Source organism: Falco cherrug, chromosome 1 (genome assembly GCF_023634085.1).
Source record: "Falco cherrug isolate bFalChe1 chromosome 1, bFalChe1.pri, whole genome shotgun sequence".
Taxonomy (NCBI): domain Eukaryota; kingdom Metazoa; phylum Chordata; class Aves; order Falconiformes; family Falconidae; genus Falco; species Falco cherrug.
The window spans coordinates 17,061,036-17,076,521 of record NC_073697.1 but is presented as its reverse complement, the minus strand read 5'-3'; the positions used below and the strand labels follow the sequence as shown (position 1 = coordinate 17,076,521).

The 15,486-nt window shown below is 42.8% G+C and overlaps 1 protein-coding gene across 5 annotated transcripts in view; it reads left to right on the top strand.

The window, feature by feature from the left end:
- The window catches only part of WDFY3 (WD repeat and FYVE domain containing 3), a 185,216-nt gene that overhangs the window by 28,816 nt on the left and 140,914 nt on the right, over positions 1-15,486 (top strand). For 4 of the 5 annotated variants that reach the window (XM_055722701.1, XM_055722682.1, XM_055722709.1 and 1 more), the window contains exon 2: positions 11,466-11,560. The exons of the other annotated variant lie outside the window; for it this stretch is intronic. The gene's annotated coding sequence lies outside the window, so the exon portion shown is untranslated. The remainder of the gene's footprint in view (positions 1-11,465; positions 11,561-15,486) is intronic. 5 annotated transcript variants of the gene reach the window in all.

Below are 15,486 nucleotides of genomic sequence, written 5' to 3'. Positions count from 1 at the left end.
GGCCTGTAAACGACATCCAGTATTTGTATGAGAGGAATCATAGTGGTGTAACATCAAGACCCAATTACATAATTTAAAAATGTCTGTGTAAAAAGATAATGCACCTTATCAAGCAGTTTAATTAATGAAACATTGTCACAGGTGACCTGCAAGTCAGTTCAGCATATCTGTGTAGGAAGCATCTTGACTTTAGCACTGAACGGATTGCTATTTATTTCTGCAAGAGCAGCATTTCTTTGCTGTTAAGAGCATACGGCTGTTTATGGATGATTGTGGATTAATGCATTCTTGGCAAAGACTTGGAAATTGAGGATTGAGTACAGTAGATGAAAATATTCTGAAGACAACTTGAAATAAATTTTACTAATCTATTTAAATGTACATGGTTTTGACGGTTCATTTGGAGGGGGAATTACCATTTATTTCCATTTGGAGCATCAACTTATAATAGTAGATACTATCAAAGCATGCAAATTTAATTAGGAAGTAATTAAAGAGCGAAGTAACATCAAGCGTATACAGCAGTTTTCTTGTTCCTTTTTCAGTCTAATTTTGGCCTTGACTTAACGTAAATGCACAGTGTATGGAGCACTACTTCTTTGCAGTAGCATAGAAATCGGGTTGCATTAAGTCATCCTGACTCTTCCAAATGACTGCAGTAACACTGAAGCAAGACTTGGCCTCTCCAGCAGAGCTTGCTTGCAGTAAATGAGACTGGATTTATTTCCTTGACTTTCCTTGTCTTGCTTTAAAAAAGCTTGAGCTGTTGGTGTTAAATTTTCCTTGCTTTTAAATTATACCCAGTGCCAAATTGTTGAAGTTCTTTCTTGGTGTTCTGCCTCTCTGTGTATAGGATGCTTCTGGAGATGTGAATGCACTGCAGCTTGAGCACTTTCTCTAGGGTGATGTCGTCTTTTGTTGTACCTGGTTGGCACTTCACATACATATGTTCTCAGCCCTTTGCTGTGTTGAAAACCGTCGGCTGAAATGTGAACCATTAAAGACTAGAATTTTTCAGATAAGAAGGGACTATTGTCTGAAAGGCATAGGAGTGCATGGTGCCTGCGATACCATCTGTCAGGGTGCTGTAGTTTGATTGCTTTTACCTCTTGGATGACTTCAGTGGAAAGGAGCAATGTTTAGGAGCTGTACCTAGTAAGGTAGCTGTAATGATCTGTCATAATGACCCCATTCGTGAAGGCCTGCCTCTTTGCTGTTGGGTTGAGGGCATCTAAGTTTTGAAGATTGACATTGTCTCTCAGTGGGATATCTTCCTTTTGGTTTTTCTTTTTTTTTTTACTTTTTTTTTTTTTTACTTTTTTTCCTCCTCTCTAAACATGATTAGTTGTTGGGAATACAAACTAAAGCATTCACATTGTTGTAGTGTGGTTGTAATTGGGATTTCATGCTTAAACAGTGTGTCTGTCATTATGTATGAGAAGTAGACGTTTCATCTGCTTACGGTGCTTATCTGTTCTTATGTGCACTTCTGGAGCTTGGAGACAGGACATCATCTACGCAGAATTTTCTGTCCTGAATCATGCTTTCTTAGTGTCTGCATTTGTAATTTAGATGACCACATACAAGATCTTCCCCCTCCACCTCCAGAAAGTTGTGTGTAAGGTGTTGGCGGTGTTTCTTCCCTGCCCTTGGCTTGTATTATCTTTCTAGTGTTGCTTGCTTACCAAGTTGTCTTGCATTTGCTCTTAGGGACAGCAAGAACACAGCGTTATGGATGAACATACTCTGTTCTAAGTTGAAGATGGATGGAGTAATAGTTTGGTTAAATAATTTTCATCATCTGTGGTGACGGGTGTAGGTAGACTCCTGTGTGTCATTTTTGCTGTCGTCTACTGTGAACCTCTGGAGATGATATATGAGAAGGTGGTGCATGTGCCTTAATGCATTTCTTCCTTCATCTTTCTTGAGCATGAGGACGTTAAAGGAGTCTTTGCTTGGAAATACGTGTTAATTTGGAAGTACGACAAGAATGGCAATGGTTGTATTTGAAAAACAAAAAGCAAAAGAATCCAGTGAAGCCTGTGATGAGAAGAAAGTACCCAGGTTGATGGACTTGTGAATTGTTATTGAAGAAAACAGATGTGGTAGCTTTCCTGCATTCAGGTTTACAATGCTAGAGCTCGATTTAGCAGAAGTAGTGAGTAAGAAACAGTAAAGCAGGAGGGCCTTGGCGGGAGCCAGAACCTGAAGCCTGTTCGGTGTGGGTTTTTGTGTGTGTGTGTTTGCTTGTTTGTTTGGGATTAAATGAGGCTGACCCTTCTGTGGTCTCTAAAGGTGTTTTCTTTGTCAGAGGGAAACATCTGGCACTTTTAACCTGATCCTACTGTTAAAATAGCTGGAGGTGCTTAGACAAGGTATTGCCAGCATCTGTATTCCTTTCTCAGATTCTATGTACGGCAGAAATATATTGTTACCTAACTTACTGCTCATCGTTGTAGCCAACGTGAATTCAGATATGTGCTCCTGTTGGTATATGGTCCTGACCTGTCACCTCATCTGGCTAAAGATGGGCTTTGGCTTCATATCCATTGTAGTGCATCTGCAAGTGCACCAGTGATCCAGAGAATGTGTGCTAAGCACACATCTCTACTAGAAAAGGCAGAAATCGGATTTGGGTCATGTAATGTTTATGATCCCTTTGATTTCTTTCAGTTGAAGGCAGGACATGGAGTAAGTATTAGCACTCAGTTACTGTAATTCCTAGCAACTACTGTTTTGGGCTTCAACATCAATGCCTTGTTTAGCTCCAACTGATGTGCATTTTATTTGTATGTAATGTCTTCCTCCACTTCTCTCTGATATAACATGTAATTTTGCAAAACATGGAAACAGATAGGAAAATGGCTGGTTAGGTCTGAACAGGTTTCTGTTGAATACCTGTGTGTGTATCACAAAAGAAACCTGATGCTATACATAGAATCATAGAATTCTTTAGGTCAGAAAAGACCTTTAAGCTCATCAAGTCCAGCCATTAACCCAGCACTGCCAAGTCCACCACTAAACCATGTCCCTAAGCACCACATCTACACGTCTTTTAAATACCTCCAGGGATGGAGACTCAACCACCTCCCTGGGCAGCCTGTTCCCATGCTTGACAGCCTTTTCAGTGAATAAGTTTTTACTAACCTCCAGTCTAAACCTCCCCTGGCACAACTTGAGGCCATTTCCTTTTGCCCTGTTGCTTGTTACTTGGGAGAAGAGACCGACCCCGACCTGCCTACAGCCTCCTGTCAGGCAGTCGCAGAGAGCGATAAGCCCCCCCAGGCTCCTTTTCTCCAGGCTAAACACCCCGGCTCCCTCAGCCGCCCCTCACAGCACTTGTGCCCCAGCCCCTTCCCCAGCCCCGCTGCCCGTCTCTGGACACGCTCCAGCCCCTCAGTGTCCCTCCTGCAGCGAGGGGCCCAAACCTGAACACAGGATTCCAGGGGCGGCCTCACCCGTGCCCAGTGCAGGGGGACGGTCACTGCCCTGGTCCCGCTGGCCATGCTGTTGCTGACACAAGCCGGGATGCTGCTGGCCCTCCTGGCCACCTGGGCACGGTGCTGGCTCATGCCCAGCCGGCTGCCCACCAGCACCCCCAGGCCCTTTCCCCCCAGGCACTTCCCAGCCGCTCTGCCCCGGCCTGGAGCGCTGCGTGGGGCCGGTGTGACCCCAGGGCAGGACCCGGCACTCGGCCTTGTGGAACCTCATCCAAGTGGCCTGGGCCCGTGGATCCAGCCTGCCCAGACCCCTCTGCAGAGCCTCCTGCCCTCCAGCAGATCAGCACCCCTGCCCAGCCGGGTGTTGGCTGCAGACTCGCTGAGGGTGCACTCGATCCCCTCGCCCAGATCACAGACCCAGATCACACGAACCAGGACTGGCCCCAGCGCTGAGCCCTGGGGAACACCCCGTGTGCCCGGCCGCCAGCTGGATGTGGCTCCATTCCCCACCCCCCTTTGGGCTCGGCCAGCCAGCCAGCCTTTTACCCAGCCCGGAGCGCACACGTACAGGCTGTGAGCAGCCGGTTTCCCCAGGAGATGCTGTGGGACACGGTGTCAAAGGCTTTACGGAAGTCCAGGTAGACAGCACCCACAGCCTTTCCCTGATCCACGAAGTGGGTCACTTGCTGGAGAAGATCAGGTTCATCAAGCAGGACCTGCCTTTCATAAAACCCTGCTCTTTGGGCCTGATCACCTGGTTGCCCTGTACATGCTGTGTGATGGCGCTGAGGGTGATTTTCTCTATAATCATCCCTGGCACTGAGGTCAGGCTGACAGGCCTGTAGCTTCCCAGACCCTCCTTCTGGCCCTTCCTGTAGATGGACATCACATTTGGTAACCTCTGCTCTACTGGAACCTCCCTGTTTCGCCAGGTCTGCTGGTAAATGATGGCAAATGGCTGAGTGAGCGGTTCCCCAGCTCCCTCAGTACCCTCGGTGGTCCCATCCTGCCCCATAGACTTGTGTGTGTGTTGAAGTGGTGTAGCAGGTCACTGACCATTTCCCCTTGGATTATGGTGGCTTCATTCTGCTCCCCCTCCCTGTCTTCCAGCTCAGGGGGCTGGGTACCTGGAGAACAACTGGTCTTACTATTAAAGGCTGAGGCAAAGAAGGCAGTAATTACCCCAGCCTTTTCTTCATCCTTTGTCGATATGTCTCTCCCCACATCCAGTAAAGGATGGGGATTTTCCTTAGTCCTCTTTTTATTGCTGATGTATGTATAGAAACATTTTAATTATGTTGTCTGGCAGTAGCCAGTCTAAGTTCTAGCTGGGCTTTGGCCTTTCTAATTGTCTCCCTGCCTAACCTCATGACATCCTTGTCGTCCTCCAGAGTTGCCTGCCCCTTCTTCTAAAGGTCATAAACTTCTTTGCTTTTTTCCCCCTGAGTTCCAGCAAAAGCTCTCTGTTCAGCCAGGCCTGTGTTCTTCCCCACCAGGTTGTCTTTTGACACATGGGGATGGCCTGTTCCTGCACCTTTAAGATTCCCTGCTTGAAGAATGCCCAGTCTTCCTGGACTCCTTTACCTTTCCAGGTCTTTCTCCCAAAGGACTCTGTTAACTGGTCTTCTAAACAGGCTGAAGTCTGCCCTCTGGAAGACCAGGGTAGCAGTTCTGCTGCCCCCCCTCTCCTTACTTCTCCGAAAATCGGTAACTATCATTTCATGATCACTACGCCCAAGATGGCCTCCAGCCATCACACCACCCACAAGTCCTTCTCTGTTCCCAAGCCACAGGTCCAGCAGGGTGCCTTTCCTTGTTGGCTCACTCACCAGCTGTGTCAGGAAGTTGTCCCACACACTCCAGGAACCTCCTAGGCTGTTTCCTCTGTGCTGCACTGTATTTCCAGCAGACATCTGGTAAGCTGAAGTCCCACGCAAGAACAAGGGCTAGCAATTCTGAGACTTCTCCCAGTTGCTTACAGAATATTTCATCTGCCTCTTCATCCTGGTTGGGTGGTCTATACCAGACTCCCACCGTGATATCTGCCTTGTTGGCCTTCCTTCTGATTTTTACCAATAAACACTCAACCCTGTCATCACTATCATTAAGCTCTAGACAATCAAAACACTCCCTATTATAAAGAACCACCCTGCTACCTCTCCTTCCTTGCCTGTCCCTTCTGAAGAGTTTATAGCCATCTGTTGCAGCACCCTAGTTATGTGAGTCATCCTTCCATGTTTCCATGATGGCAACTATGTCATAGTTTTCCTGCTGCACAGTGGCTTCCAGCTCCTCCTGTTCATTGACCGTGCTTTGGGAGTTGGTGTAGATGCACTTTAGTTGGGCTATTGATCCACCACCCTTTTGCAGGGAGAAGCCCAAATTCTGATGTGCAGTGTTCTCAGGCACTTCTGTGGTTTCTAACACATTAATAATCTTTGCATCTTTGCTGCTGCATGGATCTCCATCCCCTACCTCCCCTGAGGTGGTAGACTGAAGGACTTCACGTATTTTAGGGCTTTCATTTTCTTATATTATGATGGCACCCGTACAGTATGTGTAAACTTGATAAACGTAGTTTATCCATGGAGGAATACTTGCAAAATATCTTAAATGAGGGGGGTGCTGCTAAACTGGAAGTCTGCACAGCATTTGTATTTCTTTTTCAGAAATGAGAGGTACAAACCCCTGCATTTTATGATGTTATTTTATCAATTTGCTTCTTCGCAGGAACCAAGCTGTTTGTGATTGCTGAGATTTGTTATTCCGCACTTTTGTGGGATGTCTGGTAAGGGTAATGATCAAACTCTACTTGATTTGTTAAACTCTTGAAACAGTGCCTCGAAGTACTGAGATGTTCAGTCAGAATTAAAATACAGACCTAATTAAAGCTTCCTGGTGGAATACCTAGTGGGATGCAGGAGTGTAAATGTTTTATGTTACAGCAAGCACATTTTTTAAATGACAAAGACAAAGTAGTAATGGGAGATAAGAGAAATTATTGAAATCGTACATACATATTATTAGAAATTGATTTAAACTTATCAGCGTCAATTCTGAAGAAGAATGTTTGGATAAGCAGTAGTTAAAGTTCAGTTGACTGTATCCTTTATCTTAACAGAAAGATGTTTATAATAAAAAAGTGCATTTGTTATAAAATATATGATGACCCATTGTATTACATAGTTAAAAAACCCTCAAAACTTCTATTCATTTGATGGAAAAATATTTTTATGATCTTGTGTAATTATACAAATTACATACGTGAACTCTTCAAGAAATGCCTATACATTGGGAGCTGTCTGAAAAAGAAAATGTCTGTTAAACTTGATGGTAACTGTTGTGAAGCGTCATTTGTGTTTTTATTGGTTATGCTTAAGCTGGCCACCCTAATATTATGTTTTGAAAAAATAGTGGTTAATGACATATTCTAACTCTATGAACCTAAGGAAGCCTGTCAGTACAACAGGGAGTTTTATGTAAGCCATGGGTGGGAGTGTTCTTGGTGACTAAAACTTGTTTTCTGAATGACACTTGATTTCTGGAAAGTAATAGATGTGGCTACTGCCAGAGTTCAGTGGTGGGTCAAGAAAACGAAGTGACTCAGAGCTGGGAGCTGGCAGTGTGGCTTCTCAGTTGTGCTGGCATCTGCTGAATCACCTACTGCCTGTATGTACATCAGTGAAGGTGGATTCTGGTGGATGAGAAATCAGGAAAATGTACTTGTTTTGCACAGCAAGTGGAAACGTGGCAACTCTATTATATTTGTTACTTGTCATTTACTTTTCATGAGGTAATTTCCACTTGATATGCTTTTGAAATGTTCATGCGAAAACACCTAATATGAGATGGGTAGTTTGGTTCTTAGCTATGCTTCTCTTCCATTGTGGGTTTCAGCAGCCTTTGGATAGTGTGGGATCTGCAAATGGGAAAGCCATTAGCCAGAGAGCAAGGTGCCACATGTCTTCTCAGTGTGTGTCTGGAAAGGTGGTGGTTTAACTGCAGGTGGCAACTAAGCACCACACAGCCGCTCAGCTGCTCAACTGCTCCCCCCTGGTGGGATGGGGGAGAGAAAATCAAAAGGGTAAAAGTGAAAAAACTCGTGGCCTCAGATAAAGACATGTTAATAGGTAAAGCCAAAGCCACGTGTGCAAGCAAAGCAAAACAAGGAATTCATTTATTGCTTCCCACCGGCAGACAGGTGTTCAGCCATCTCCAGGAAAACAGGGCTCCATGATACATTAACGGCTACTTGAGAAGACAGACAACATCACTCTGAATGTCCCCCCTTCCTCCTTCTTCCCCCATCTTTATATGCTGAGCATGATGTTGTATGGTATGGAATAGATCCCTTTGGTCACCTGGGATCTGCTGTCCCAACTGCATCTCCTCACAACTACTTGTGCACCCCCAGCCTACTCATTAGTGGGATGGTGTGAGGAGTAGAAAAGGCCTTGACTCTGTGTAAGCACTGCTCAACAATAACGAAAACATCCCGGATCATGAACAATATTTGCAGCACAAATCCAAAGCAGAGCCCCCTACTGTGAGGAAAACTCTTTCCCAGCCAAAACCAGCACAAAGGTGCAGTCTGATTCAGGGTGAACTTACGTTCCTTTCTGCACCCTTTCAGTGGACAGAGATATGTAAGGAAGCCTGTGGGCAGCACAGCCATGGAGTCCCTTTTGTGCCTGTGTGCCACCAGGAGATCCACTGTCCCTGTGGAGGGTCAGGCACCTAGTTCAGATGGAGAGAGGGCGAATGCTGTATGAAATCTTCTAAGAAAGGTAAATGTGATTTTTGATTGTTTGGAAAACATAAATCCTTTCCTCAAGCATGAAGAGAAAGGATTTTGTTTTCAGCATTTAACATACCAGTATATTTCCCAGCGGCGTTTCTTCTTTACAGCAGAGGCTCGATTAAGTAGAAGGTTTTGAAGCTATGCTGCCCCTTGGCACTGACCAGAAAGAGTTCTTTCTCACAACTTGCAGCAGGGTTTATGTCTGAGTGTGGCATAGTTGAAGGACATAGACTAGCTGCAATTTCTGCTTGGGATGTTCCTGAGCCTTCACTAGGATGGGGGATGTGAGGAGACTGGTGTTGCTTGAATTCTCTTGGGTGTTTCCAGAGTTCTGCTTTTTGTGACCAGTGGGTTCAAAATGAAGCTATTTTGTTAATTAGTTATATTTCTTTGGAGGATGTCGGTATTTTGAGATATTCAAGGTTGAAAACTTCCATTTTCTCCTTGCTGTAGTATAAATGGAGCATGCTGTTGGCTTTGCAGCCACTTTTGGTAGCTCAGCTGATGACTATAGGGAAAATTTGAGCTTGGGCAATACTGTAGGTTGGCTGATTTAAGTAAAGTGGGAGTGGTTTATTTTTGGCACCAATGAAGGCATTTATTTAGTTCTGTTAACTATGTTTAAACAGCACCTCCTGTCTCCCATGTTAATTGGTTTTGAGACTAAATCAAAGCAATTCTGTGCAGATGCTTTTTATGAAGTATTTCTCAAGCCATTGTGACCCTAACAAACTTAAAATATGGAAGCAGGATATATGTAAGGGAATCAAGACTTAAAGAGACAAGGCATTCCAAATGTACTATGGGAATATAGATAAACTATAGATGGTTCAGATCCCAAAAGACCTGGTTGGAGGCATGGTTCCTTGGTTCTCCCTTCATTCATACTTTTTACTGCACCTAGTTTCTCTTAGACAAGTAAATAAGGCCTATGAATAAGGATTGCAAGGTGTCTTCAGGGTTCCCAATGGTGTTTTTTACTATTTTAGCTGGAGGAGATGCTGGTACTAACCGTCGATTTCTGTTCAAGTAAGCTTGTGGGCTTTGAGTACTTGTAGTGTCACTGGTCATTTGAGTTTTGCAAATATAGTAAGCGTTAATTAAGTTTGGCTTAATTGCAGTCTGATCTGATTTGGAGACCTTACCTGAGATTGGCATTGTCTGTATTTAAAAATAAAAATCTGTCATTTTGAACCTGAGAGGTTGTTTGTGATGTAATCAAGTTCTTAACAGAGTGAAACATTGTTGCTTTTGTGGAGGTAAAAATAAAAGTGCTCACCCTACTTTTTGCTGGGTTTTCTGGTCCAGTTTCTGGGCTTTGTGGTCCAATTTCTACTGTTCCACATCCTGTGCACACATACAATATCTGGTACTGGCTGCTGGCTCCTTATGTTTCCCCACCAACAGTTGCATGTTGCTGAGATAAGTGAGGGGAGATGAGGTGGATAGAAGCAGAGGATAAAGGCTTTTCACGAGCACGTCATATTGAGTACGGCGAGGGTGCCGTAAGGGTGGTTCTCTAGGCTGGGTGACTGTGTGGCAGTGTGGGCCTGCGGTATGTTGCCCAGGCCTCATGTGAACCTGGATTTTCACACTGGCAAAGCAGCGTCTAAGATACCACATAAATCATGGGCATGGATGCAGTGAAACACATGAGACTGGATTCTAGGATATCTGCTTGTCTGAGTTTATATAGTTTTAGGGTGACCACTGCAGATATGTTGCTGGAGCTAATGTCCTGAGAAAATAATTGTAAGCGGATGCTGTGTGGGCTGTGGGTAGGAGAGGTAGGTGAGCTGAAGTAATGAAGATGCTGTTGAGAATGCTATTGGGGTGAGCACATGAAGTGCACTGAGTGGATGGGTCCCTCTGGAAATTGGACTCACTATCCTGTTGTCCTGTTTACTGGGGGCATGTTGGTGTATTTTTCTAGTTTGTTGCTCAGACGCCTTTACTAATTTCCTAGATTAAAATAGGAGTGTTCTTTCTAAAAGCAGGCTTCACTCAAGTAAGGGCCCTTAGTTTTACAAAGAAATACATTCCCAGGTCTCAAATGGTGTGCTTTAATTGACTTCCCTGTCCCAGGAGTAGCAGAGGATTTTATGTTCAGGGAAAATGGAGTTAGAAGAGGACTTCTTGCTTTAGCTATTAATAGTGAACTCTTGCACTTCCCAGCAAGTTATCGAAGTTTTTAGTGCATACAATGTTGTAACAAAATGTTTTATTGTTACTAAGCCCTGCAACCTCTCTCTGAGCAAGTTTGTCAGATTAATGCCCTGTCTCCCACAAAGCCTTTCTAAGGTACCTGATGCTGTGGTGCTAGTTTTGACCTGTGTTGATTTCCCCCCGCTAAAATATTTCTCACTCTTTTTAATGTATGAAATAATTAAACAACAATGATGTGAATTGTATTGCAAAGTTTTCCCAGTTGCTTCAGATATGCCTGTGCTGTGCAGTGCACTGTAGCGCAGGAACATCTGAACTACTAGTGCCCAATGGGGCCGACTGGGAATAAGAGGTAAAATAATGGTCTGCCACCTCATGGCTAATTAACTGAGGTGCAGCATTTCACCGGGGTACCTGGTTTGCCAGGTCCAACAGTGGATAGTGGTGGTTTTGCTGCCTCTGCCACCTGCCTTAGATTAGCTTTGGAGAATCTTGTGATGGATTCATGGAGTCATGCTGAAGTGAGCTTAGACTCAGTGCCCCTTGTTGGCTTGTGTGTGTCCAGTTGCACAATCGAAGGTAAGCATTTTAAAACTCTGAAAAAAGGAGCAGAAAAGCTAGGGGAGAGGCCAGAGTAAGCTAGATGCATTCAGTAGCTTCACAGTTGCTCGGCTGGGTTGGAGTCAATGCAGTTTAGTTCTTATTCCCCTGCTGCAATGATGAGAAATCATGTAGTTCCGTAGACGGGTGCTCTTGCTGATCACAGGCTGTCAGTTCATTAATTACTGGACTTGCACTTCATAGTAACTCTTCTAGCAGTTCATGTGCTCTCAGTGAGTATCATTTAATTGGGAAGATAATGCTTGTTTAAGCATAATGCTGTGTGTCGATTTCTAGTTTGCTATAGCTCATTTTTCAGGAGCTATTTAAAAGATTTCTATGGTTTGTGAAAGTCCAGTTGTCATAGGACTGACTACTCTTCCGTTTCAAAATGGCAAAGCTTTGTGATTTTATTGTCACATTTATATTCTAACCTTTTTCCCTTTTACTTTACCTAGTGAAAGAACAGCTTTGGTGTTGAAGAGAGACCTCTGAAAGGAATGGGCCCTGGTCTTTTGAAGCTGTTTGCCCTGATCCCAGGAATGCTGTAGAGGTTAGTGACATGGATGCTTAAGAGCTTTTGTAGAAATTGCCTTTTGATTTGTAATTGGCACACTCTTCAACAAATTCTGTGTGAAGCAGTTCATTTGCCTGTCACAGAAAGAGAGTTAATTCAGGCACTGTCAGGACATGGTCAGTTTAAAATTGCTCTACCCAAACAAAATTTAGGATTTTGTTTTTCTGTGTAGATGCTGTAAAAATATATAGTTGGGAGTCACAGAAAGTTGTGTGGTGTGAGGTGTGCTCAGAGTCAAGCTGCGTTAAACCTAGAGGTTTTAATTGATAGATTAAAAAAAAACAACAACAGAAGGTGAGAGTGAGTGATCATAATACATGAGATCATAATACATGATTACTTATTGAGTTTTTCAAGCCTCTCATTTTTACTTTGAGAGAAGAATACTCCTGCTCTTCTATAGAATGGCAGGCTGTGAGAGATCATTCTCTAGCCACACAAAGGTAGTGTTATTTCTACGTTTGCCTTGAGTGACTTGAATTTTGATTTTGTTTGTTTCTTTGAATTATGTACAAGCTGGGTAGACTGCTTGCTGCAATTGTTTTTCCTGATAGCTATATAGTTCTGCTACAACTGTTATGGCCTACAAGAGGCTTCCTTTTGCAGGTAGAATATTCAGTCTAGTTTACTTTCACATTTTTTGTAAAGCTAAAGAGGATTTACCACCCAGTGGATTTCTTCTTAATGGGTCAAAAAAGCTCGTATAAATATCAGATTCAGTAATGCTTTGTTTTGCTGATGAAAAATGAATGTAGCAAGTAAAATTTGATGACGCGGGTGGGGAGGGGGTGGGGTGGAGGTAGGCATGTCGAAGTGCTCCTAAGCAAAGAGGTGAATTTCCATAAAAGCAGTTGAATTAAAATCTATTAAACCTGTCTGGTTACTGTAAAGGATTTCTAATCTTTGTTAGCTTACTTTATGAAGAGTAATGTCCAAGCTTTACTAGGATACCCTTGAACATATAGATCCTTTTGGAGCAAATAATAAAAAAACTGGAAAAAAATGCTGCAGCACATCAGACACAGAAAATGAAGAGATGACCCAGTGGAAAAAGACCTGTTCATACAAGGAAATGCTAGTTGGCATCACTCTTTGAGGCATGTAGAGTTTAACAACTGTTATTGTAAGTGGTGCCATTACTTACTGACAGCTTTAGTTATTCATATACTCTCACTATCTGTATCTTACCTGGTATAAAACTGAAAGTTGTAAAATGTTCAAGGGGAGATATCACTTCTAATTTAACAAAATCACACAGAAAGACAAAAACCTCAAAACACATCCTTTTGTATGAAATCCTGCATTCCAACATCAGTGTTTTCATTCTAGCTCTGAGCAGCTTCTTCAGTCTCAAATGTTTTATTCATTAACAAAAAACCCCAATCTGTCCACAAGGGCATCTGACAGAAATATACTTTTTTTTTTTCTTTCCTAGAAAATGCCTTGCTCCCTTCGACTTGATATGTGTAGATATTTTTTTAAAATACATTCTACATTATGGAGAATAAAAAAAGATGAAAGGCTTATACTGTATTTTTTGAGAGTTTTTGTGGAGTAAGATACGAAAGGTAGAAATAGTTGTCATCTGGGATTGTGTTAGAGAAGTCTGACATACGGCTTTGTTTTAAGCTCGCTGTGATAGAAAGGGATGTTTACGTGCCGTGCTTTTGCATACACAATGCGCTTCCCATAGTTGTCAGGTTATCATGAAAGATTAATTTGCTGTCTCCCTTAGACGTAAGCACCAGTATTTCACACTGGGTCAAAAATTTTTGCTAGTAATAGGTTAACGCCTGAAACTTCCTTTTACATGCTCCTGTCTATGGATGTGAAATGTACCGAGGGAAAAAATTACCTCTGTTGAGGTTAATTAGGTGGAAATGCTGCTCTCTGGTTCTGTAATCACTACTGCCGTTTTCCTGACTTCTTGGAGTAGGGCTCATCAGTATCCTAGCAAATGTTTTTTCAGCAAAACCACAGATTTACTTCATAATAAATAGATCTGACCAACAGAGACGAGGTGTACCAGTGGTGTAATTGGAATAGCAAGAATACTGTTAATGTTTTGTTGCTGTCTTATGTCCAAGATAGAGGGTATTGGAAGAGCTACTCTACTGATAAGTGACAGCCTGTGAAAGGCAAGCCTTAGGCAATCCCTTGGAAAGACTCTAGGTCCCATGAATTGAAACAAACTGGAGGCACAGTAAACCTAGTTTTATAGCTTTCTCTTGTTTGATTATAACTTCAAAGAGCTGCCTGGGAGAAGTCTCAAAGGCATGTTCCTGTAGATGGAGGAATGACTGTTCAAAGTGTTCAAGATGAAACTTGGATGTGCAGCAATTTTTGTAAATGAGGAAAAAACAATGGAGCAGTGGGCTGCCATCTGGCTTTATTGCAGCAGGAGTTTATTAGAAATACTGTTTATTCTTCAATACTGCTAAAAGGTCACTCTTTTTAAAAAAGAAGGGGGGGGGGGGGAGATAAAAAAAGTCACCCCTGTAATACCTGCATGAGAGGAGTGCTAGTGAGAGGCTGCTGCTCTCTGCTTTGCTCCATGGTTCAGCATGATGAAATTTTTTCCTGTGGTAGAGAGATGGCTATCTTGCTTAATCTTCTGTTGAGTCCTCTGATATGGAAGCTTGCACAAATACTTCTTTTGATAGGGAACATACAGCTACTGTGAAAAGCCCTGTACCTTACACCAAAGTGCATCTTTGCTAAGTTGACTTCGTTGTTTCTGTGCCATTTGTCAGAGTTGAACTGGTCACTCTTTTCAGTGATGCCATCTCTTGAACTTGGTCATAAGTAAAGTCAGCACTGCGGCTGTGCCGTTACATGGTTTCTTTTCAACATGCAGGACAACTCTTGTACCCAAGGCTGTGTTGTGAGAATGTGTGTGTCTGTATGCATTCTATGTAATGTGTAACAGTGCTTGAATAAATCACTTTACTTCAGGTACCTGAATATTGCTATCCCTCTGAGCTCTATGTAAATTACTCTGCTTTCAGGGCATCCTTTCTTTGTTCAAATGACAGCTATTATCAAACAAGTTGATGTAAAAAGCCCAAACACCTTCCTCCCTCTCTCACTCCTTGTTCCCAGACTGAGCAACCTGGGAATGTGTACTTGAGGGAACATCTGCAAATTCTGACAGAGAGATAAAATCAAATTGAAGAAAGGAATGTATGGTAAAAATGTAAAGGAATATATGGATGTGTAAGAGAAGAAGCCTTTGCTGCGGCACTATTGTTGCAATTAAATCATAGCATTCAGCATTTAATTACCTATTTTTTAATGTGTTTTTGTTTGGCAACGTATTGCTGCATTTCACTCTGTTTGTTGTGTGGTGTTTGTTTTAAAAATGAACAAGAGTAGTTATCATTATTCTATGTGCTGGTTACCATCAAAGCTTGAAAAGAACACGAAACTAGAGAAAAGGGAAAGTGTTGAAAAAGTCATGTCCTTTCACTTCCAGAGAGTAAGTTCTGTCCCCAGGTTGTTTGCATCCAGAAATGGCCAAGCATGGTGCAGGATGTCCAAATGAGTCCATACAGTTTCACGGATGCACTGCAGAAGCCAGGACCTGCAATAACTAACTAGTAAGTAATTTCAATAGCTGTAAATGATGGTGCAGTGCATTTTGTGTACAATTACTGTCAATAATTCTGCTTCAGTAATTGTGCTATTACTGTGTGAATATTCAGGCTCTTTTCTGGGATAAATTTAGTTATAAAGGAGTGACTGTTGTAGTCATTTGATCATCCTTCTGTGGCACTGGGAGAATTTTTTTCAGAGAGCTGTAGTGTCAATCCTGATTTGTTTTCTGTGCCTTTGGTTATTACTGGAGAAAGGGGTTAGTGTAGTGGCACGACATAACATGCAAGTAACTGTAGTTATTGATA